This window comes from Echinops telfairi, unplaced genomic scaffold, assembly GCF_000313985.2.
Source record: "Echinops telfairi isolate 266 unplaced genomic scaffold, ASM31398v2 ScPeMD7_7424;HRSCAF=8462, whole genome shotgun sequence".
NCBI lineage: Eukaryota > Metazoa > Chordata > Mammalia > Afrosoricida > Tenrecidae > Echinops > Echinops telfairi.
Window position 1 is genome coordinate 42,043,672 of NW_022111324.1, and position 7,373 is coordinate 42,051,044.

The window sequence follows — 7,373 nt, forward strand, 5'->3', positions numbered from 1 at the left end:
TTTCCCGTCTTTCTTCCTCTGTCCGCTCACTCTTGGGATCTCATTTACAAAGGAAATTGATCAGGTGTTGGCGATCTTCGCAGACGCTGTCGAACTGTGTTTTCTAGTGTTTGGGGGATTTGCCAATTGCTTGTTACCGTCCAAATTTAGAATGGCCGCGGTTTCTAACACCCTAGACCACACGAATTTAAAGGTAGCTTTTATTTGGATTGCTTTTACAAAAAAATAGTGTAATAAAAACAGAACAGGTAAAATTCTCTAATAGATATTTTAACTATATAAATTAACTTATATGATAAGGGTTGTGTGTGTGTATGTGTGTGAGAGGGAGAGAGAGGGACAGACAGACAGACCAGTATTTGAGGACTAGTGTTCCTTGGTGTGGCTTGAGCTCGAAGGATATAGAGGATAATAAATCTTGGGGTTGGCTAAATTTGACTTCTTTTCATTGACACTAGGCCCTGAGAATCCACTGTCTGATCTATTTCAGTACTTAGCAGAAGAAAGATTCATCAGGAAATGACTGGCAGCTTTTAATTGCTCCTGTTTGTACTCCCCTTCACATGTGAGTTTGGATATACGTGAAAAGGGATTTCATCTTTTTAGGGCAAACACCAGTGGCCCTTTACAGACAGGCTCACTCAGCCTGGCAAAGCAAAGGAACTGTCTTCCTGCGCAGAGCAGCCGCCTCATGGGTTCGATGAGTGTCCACGAGACCCTAAATACACCCAATAATGTGATTGCTGTTTTTCCTTTCCCACAAATCAGAGTCCTCACAATAGTCCTTCATCCACTCCTCGAGGAAATGCAGCTCTACCTTCCTTCCCACGCTGATGGGCACAGCTGAACGTCTTGCTCCCCAGGCAAACTGCCAGTGCTCTTGCACATCTTTGCTGCCACCATTACATTACAAGAGGGGCTCATTTACTGAGGACAAATGAAGTTTGTGTGGGCCGACAACAAGCTCAAAGATGCTCAGTCAACAAGGAAAGCAGAACAGGTGCACATGCAGGAGCGATCTGTTTGGCTCCAGGTTGCCAGATAATTGCCCTCAGAAGACTTCCAGAAGCAATGGAAAGTGAAAAGAAAGCAGCTACAGAGCTCCAGTGTTTTTATTTTTCTTTCAGGTTCCAAACATGGGCTCTGTAAATAAAGAAGTAAGGCCCTAACAGTTGGTCATTCTAAAGTACTGTTCAAATGCTCCCTGTTTCGTGTAATTGCCTTCTGCAACCCCAAGGCTTTGGGGGCCCTTAGCCCAGCCTTGGGATAGGCTTGCTAGGTTTCTGCTACGGGGGTCTACCCTTGATGGAATGCCTTAGAGTGAACCTAGATTTGAACTTCTGCCCTTTTGCACCACTCTTTCTCCATCAGGCATAAAAGGTTCAGTGCTCAACCAGAATAAAATATTCAGTCACTGACAATGTTGTTCCTGGCGCATAACAAAAAATGTGTATCAGAGACATGCAAATTTCACTTGTGTTGAAATGAAAAGGCTTTATTCACGAGTGTTTATATAAGTGTTATAAAAGGCTGGGGAGGAAGTTTCTCCACAAAAACTCACGGTTAGTAATATCACCCACACAGCCCAACTCTGCAATAGAGGAGTTTATGTATCTACTTATATCTGCTCGAGAAGTATTTGGGGCACTTTTTAAAATTTCAGTACAGGTCGAGTTTGTTTCCTGGATATCTAAACTGATGATATATAAAAGTTGATTTTTGATCAAACCTGTGAAAGCCATGAGTGTTAATATGTTGTTGTTGCTGTTTTTGTTTTTTATGTGCTTAAAAAGAGAACCAACAACAGTGGTCAAAAAGAAAGCAGCATAAAGGGAAAAGAAGGGGTATGAAACGCGCAATGGAGTAACATCAGGAGAGTAAGCAACAGTGTTCAGTAATAGAAGAGGCAATAGTTTTTTCTATAAGGAGTGTTGGTTTTGATTAGCACCTTTTCTGTACATTTAAATCATTATCCACGTATTTTAAGGACTGAAATCACAACTGCAACTTCTGAGTGAAAGTTCATTTTCAGCCTCTTAAGCTTTTAAACCATTTAAATCGCCTGTTATTAAGCTTGTTACCTAGAAACCAAATGAGAAATACCTGAACAGTGGCAGCATAGTGATCGGGAATAGAGGAGTTCTTGTTTTCCCATCAACTTCTCATTTTTTCTCCAACTGTATATTTTCTCCTTATGTCATGTAACGTTGGATCATGCATGGTGTGGGAATGCTTTCAGTCTTTAATTGCGAATGCCGTTAGCATGGCAGGGAAGATGTTGAATACTTTAAAGTAAAATTTATGGCATTTTAGGAGTAGAAATTACGATGAGAAGAAATGATGAATACTGAGATTCATGAATTGTTTCACTTTTACTGCCCCTCAGGCTGGCCAGTTTAACTACGTGGATCCAGCTACTGGATACACAGTTTTCACAGAACTCGCCCACTTGCAGCGAGGGGAATGCTGTGGCTCTGCCTGCAGACACGTGAGTACCAAATTCTCGCATTATAGCCCCAGTTGGTAGTGCTTCTGTAACTCCTTAAGTGCCTATTCTTTGAAAACAAGTCAAATAAGAAAGCCAGATCCACCTGGAGTGCACTTCTCACAAGCTGCTTGAACCAGGGACAATGAAGTCCTCTGGGCCACCGTAGGACCTTTCAAGTGAGTTTCACTGTGCGCATCCGTTCTTGGGAATAGTGTGATTGGAAATTCACGGGGAACTCTTTATTACCAGCAAAGTTTTCATGAGGCTGCTCTAGGCAAGTACAAAGAAGGCAGGGAAAGAAACCCAAAGTGTTGCAAACCAGGTTCCCAGCAAGCACTTTGGGCATGATGACATGACATTTATTTTGTGGCGCTTGGAAAGCTAGGTGCCCTCTGATGATCATGGATTTCTTTTCTCTGTTTTTCCCCTTTCTTTCTTCCTCTCACTCCTTTCTAGTCTGTCCTTAAAGAGACTGAGCATGCCACACTTAACGCTATAAGTTTCCTAAAATGTCTGTTGCCACATCCCTATCTTTATGTTCGCTAATTAAGATGAACCAACACACCCTTGACTATTTTGAGCAAAGAATGAATGGGGGAAAGTCCTCAACCATTCGTTTTTTAAGAAACAGTTTTATTGACAATTAATCCACATATCACACAGTCCAATAGTCAATCATTCCAAAAAGAGTTAGTATTACTTTTTCCTAAGGCATGGTGGTATGACAAATTGTTAAAATTACATGAGTTAAAATTATAAACAGGTAACAATCTCACTAAAGAACATTTTGACTGCTGAGATGATCTTAAACCACAAATCATATTCTTGCTTTTCTGGATACATGGTTGCTTTATGTAAAGGAGTCTATGGAAAGGCTTTTCCCCTCACATTTCTCAGGATCATTCCTGAGTAAGTAAGTGCATGTCTTGGGCCAAGGAGAAGGTTGCCGCCTCCCCTAACTGACCTACTATCTAGTTAAGGAAAGGGTCCTAAACAACTGTATCAGCTACAGACCTCATTGAGCCTTCCTTTTCCTATATGCACTTACCTGTGCCATTCATGTTTCTAATCAAATACGCAAGAGCTGTGTGTACTTGGAGGACTTTGGAGATTTCCTAAGGGTGGATTTTTGACAATAAAATTCTTCAAGTTGGAAGTCTGCATTTAGGAAGTGGGTCTTAGACCCTAATGAGGAACATTTGCCTGAGGTTGCCATTATCCTCCTCTTGGTCTGACAGACTGTATAGATCAAATGATCTGAATAACATTATTAGTGCCTTAGTGTTCTCTCTCCCTCCCTCTCTCCGGCCCCCCTCCATGAACAGTATTAAACCTTTTCAAAATGATTGTTTAATGACTCAATAACAGTTTATTTCCTTTCCTCTGCAGTGCCCCTATGACCAAGTCAATGTTAAAGATCCAGCTAAAAAGAAGCAATTCAATTCACATTTTTATGTTTGACAACAGTCTCATCTCTGACCTCCTATCATTGAATCTGCATTTTTGAATTTTAAATCCCTAACCCAGGACTGCTGTCTATGCTGTCAGTACTTGAGCACCAGTTTCATCTTAAATTCATGGATTAAAAGAACATCAATAAAATCTCCAAAAAAGCCAGCATGTGTTTGTGTGTTTCTAGAGTGGCATGGTGATAGTTATTTCCCTTTCTTTTTGATTTATTATCAGACACATATGTTGAAGGAAGAAAATCATCACTCTCCCATTAAATAAATAACGGCATTCAGGTCACATTCATAGCTTTTGAATTTTCATATTGCCTCAATTCTACCGTTTTCTCATCAGTGTTCTCAAGCCAAGAGAGGTTGTTGGCAAGTAAAGCATTTAAATACATTCTTTGTTTGATTTATATCTTGAGCACTACAGAAATTGATAGGACACTATATTGTACAGCATATGAGTGCCCCAGCAGTGCCCTCCTGCATCAAGAAATGTTCTCATCTCCCATCTGTTCTCCTAATAAAAACTTTAAATCATTCTGACTTGGGGGTCAGGCTGCTAAATATGCCTCACTTAGACCACTTTTCTTTCCCTCTCCATTGATTTTGGAACTAACTTCCAGTCAAATCTACAGCACCCTGTCAGTGTTACACCCACTCAGTTCACTGCTGTGATGCCCCTGGGTATTAGTCTCAAACCCAGCTCAGGACCTTTCTGGAATGGTTCATGTCTCAGGGGCTTCCTTCCATCCAACAAACCCACCCATCCCAAGCTGTTTCGCTAAAGGAGGCTGCTGCCAGAGCTGACCCTTAGCCACCACCACCCCTGCCACCCAGCCACACACCAGCCCAAGATTCTGAACACCTCAGGGGGCTGGCTACCTGGAGTTCTACCTGGGACCCAAAGCAAGGCTTTAGAAATCTTAAGCAACAAAAAGGTCTTGTGGCCCACCTTTAATGCAAAATAAAATTGAAGTCTTCCCAGTAAAAAGCCTTCCTAAATTTTGAAGTAAGTGAAAAGAAGCCAAGAAAGGTTCTAATTCCACCCCTACCTCCCCCCACCGCCACCCCTGCACTGTGGCATCCGTGTGTGTTTTCATGGCAGATATGGTTTCTAAGGGTATAGCATGTTTGACTGGTGCTCTGACTGTGGGGACTAAGTCATCTGCCGCTGGCCCTGGAAGCTCTGGAGCCTCAACGGACTGGTAGGGTCCTATTTTGAAGAGTTTGCAGGGAGTCAAGGCAGGGAGGAAACCAACATTGCAATGCTGGAGGCACTTTCCAGAAAGGCTTGTGGACTCCTGGGAGCCAGTTTCCTTTCCATCTTTAGGATAAGAATCCAGCGGCACGTTTTCCACTAGGTCTGACGATCACTAAGGATTTTTTCCTGAGTGTACTGGGAGGTGCTTTCTTTAGCAGCCCCAGCAGGAAGGGGAGATAGAGAGGAAACATAATCGAGCTTTTAACACCAGTCTTCAAAGAGAAACCAGGGGAAGAGGAACGGACGCTCATTCTGAAAGAGTGCACCATCTGAGGCCGTTTTGAGAGTCCCTTGGCAATTGGAAATGGCTTGAGGGATGCCTTTTTCCAGAAAGGCTCCTCCTCCTATCACACTTCCAGCTGTAAGAACTGGCCCGAGACGTGAGGAGAGGACTCCAGACGGATTGCAGGACTGGGCGGTGGCGATTGTGATGCTTCCTGACAAGTCCTCAAACCCAGCTAGAAACAGCCAGTGGCCAAAGGTACCGCTAGCACCGTGGGGCAGGGCAAGGCTCTTGCTCACTGTTTCCAGCACCTGGAGTGAGCCTGGCTGAGGTCTGAAGTTCTCCGTTGAGGTTCTGGAAGGATGCTAGTTTGTGTATGTGTGTGTGTGGTTGCCAGGTGGGCGTTCCTACATTAAACACAATATGGGCACATAAATGAGCTTCGCTGCAAGAGCTTTAAGCTATATTGTATTCACACATTGTAAAGTACAAATTCAGGTTTCTTATTGTGAATGGCGAGTAATAGAGAGTCCCCACTTGAAATAAACTCTGGTCCCGCTCGACCTTCAAGATTTCAGTTAGTGACACTTGTCCCAAAGAGCCGTAAAAATGAAAGAAGAGCTTCCAACACGGAACCACCCAGCAGGAGCTTGGCGACCTTGGTGGAGGGGGGGTACCTGCGGGACGTCGGAGGACGGGATCCTGCCCCTTTGGGTCTCCCTTCTCGCTGCAGGTGGATAGAAAGGCACATTCCCCTCTCTGCAGAAGGCGCACCCGCCCTTCAGATTATGTGGAGCCAGGAAGGGAAAGATGCTTCCCCCTTTCCCTTCCTTCCCACCCTAGTAACTTGGGGTTCCCCAACCGAATGTGTTTGGCAACTGGGAAGAGGAGGCACTTCTGCACCTGGGCATTCGATCCCCCTTTTCCGCACCCAGGGTTCCAGCACCAGAAGCCATCTGCAGACAAGCAGAGGGAGAAGAGAAGAGAGAGAGCTCACTACTAGATAAACCCCTGTGGACTGGTTGCCTCCCTACCACACCTGGTCCCTTCCTCGCCCAGAACGAACTTCCAACTCCACTCCTTGCCACGCCTCCCATTTCATCTTCTTTGCATTCGTGCAGTGGGTTGAGTTTGCAAGTTGGACAGCTGTCCGTGGTACAGAATTTAAAACTTAGTCCTAGTTTTTCACTACATGGAAACAATTAAAAGCTGGTCCTCCTCTCTCTCCCCACCCCTCCAAATGAAAGCCAGTGGTCAGATATTTGTGTGGGGGTGGGGGGTGGGGGGAGACACCCTCTTTCAAACTTCTGTGGGAGCTTGGATTTTCTGATACAATTTTGCAAGCTCCTGCCTCCTTAAATTAGGTTGTTCCCGCGTCACCAAGCCCACCTTACGCACCTTTGCGTGCAGAGCACCCTGGACTTGGAGTAAACTTCACCCAAGCAAACGGTTTACAGGTGGGGCTCAAGGACATCTGACCTTTTTATTCACGTCTCTCTGTCCTGAGACCTTAGGTGTAAGACAGAGAGCTGATCCTGGGTTTGGGGGCTGTAGCGGCGCCCCACCCCCCATGTTCCCACCGATTTAAAACAATTCTAAAGTGAGCGTTTCATTGTGTGCTTCAGTGCACGCGCGCCAAAGGGGTGTGTGTGTGTGTGTGTGTTGCATGCTTCTATCAAATACCTGACGTCGCTCGTGACTCAGAAGAGGTTTAAAAACCCGCTACTTAGGACAGGGACCAGTGAGAGGACCTAAGCGTTGTTGAGCGGGTATAGCCATTTACCCATTCGCTGGCCTCAAACACTTGTCCGCCCCCCTGCAAAAACTGATGAGCTAAGGGATGGGGTGGGGACCCTGGAAGGGTGAAAGAGCCTGGGAGCTCAGGATGGGGAGGGGAAGGAAAGTCTCTCGAGGCTGAAATTTTTAAAGTAAACCTTTTGGCTG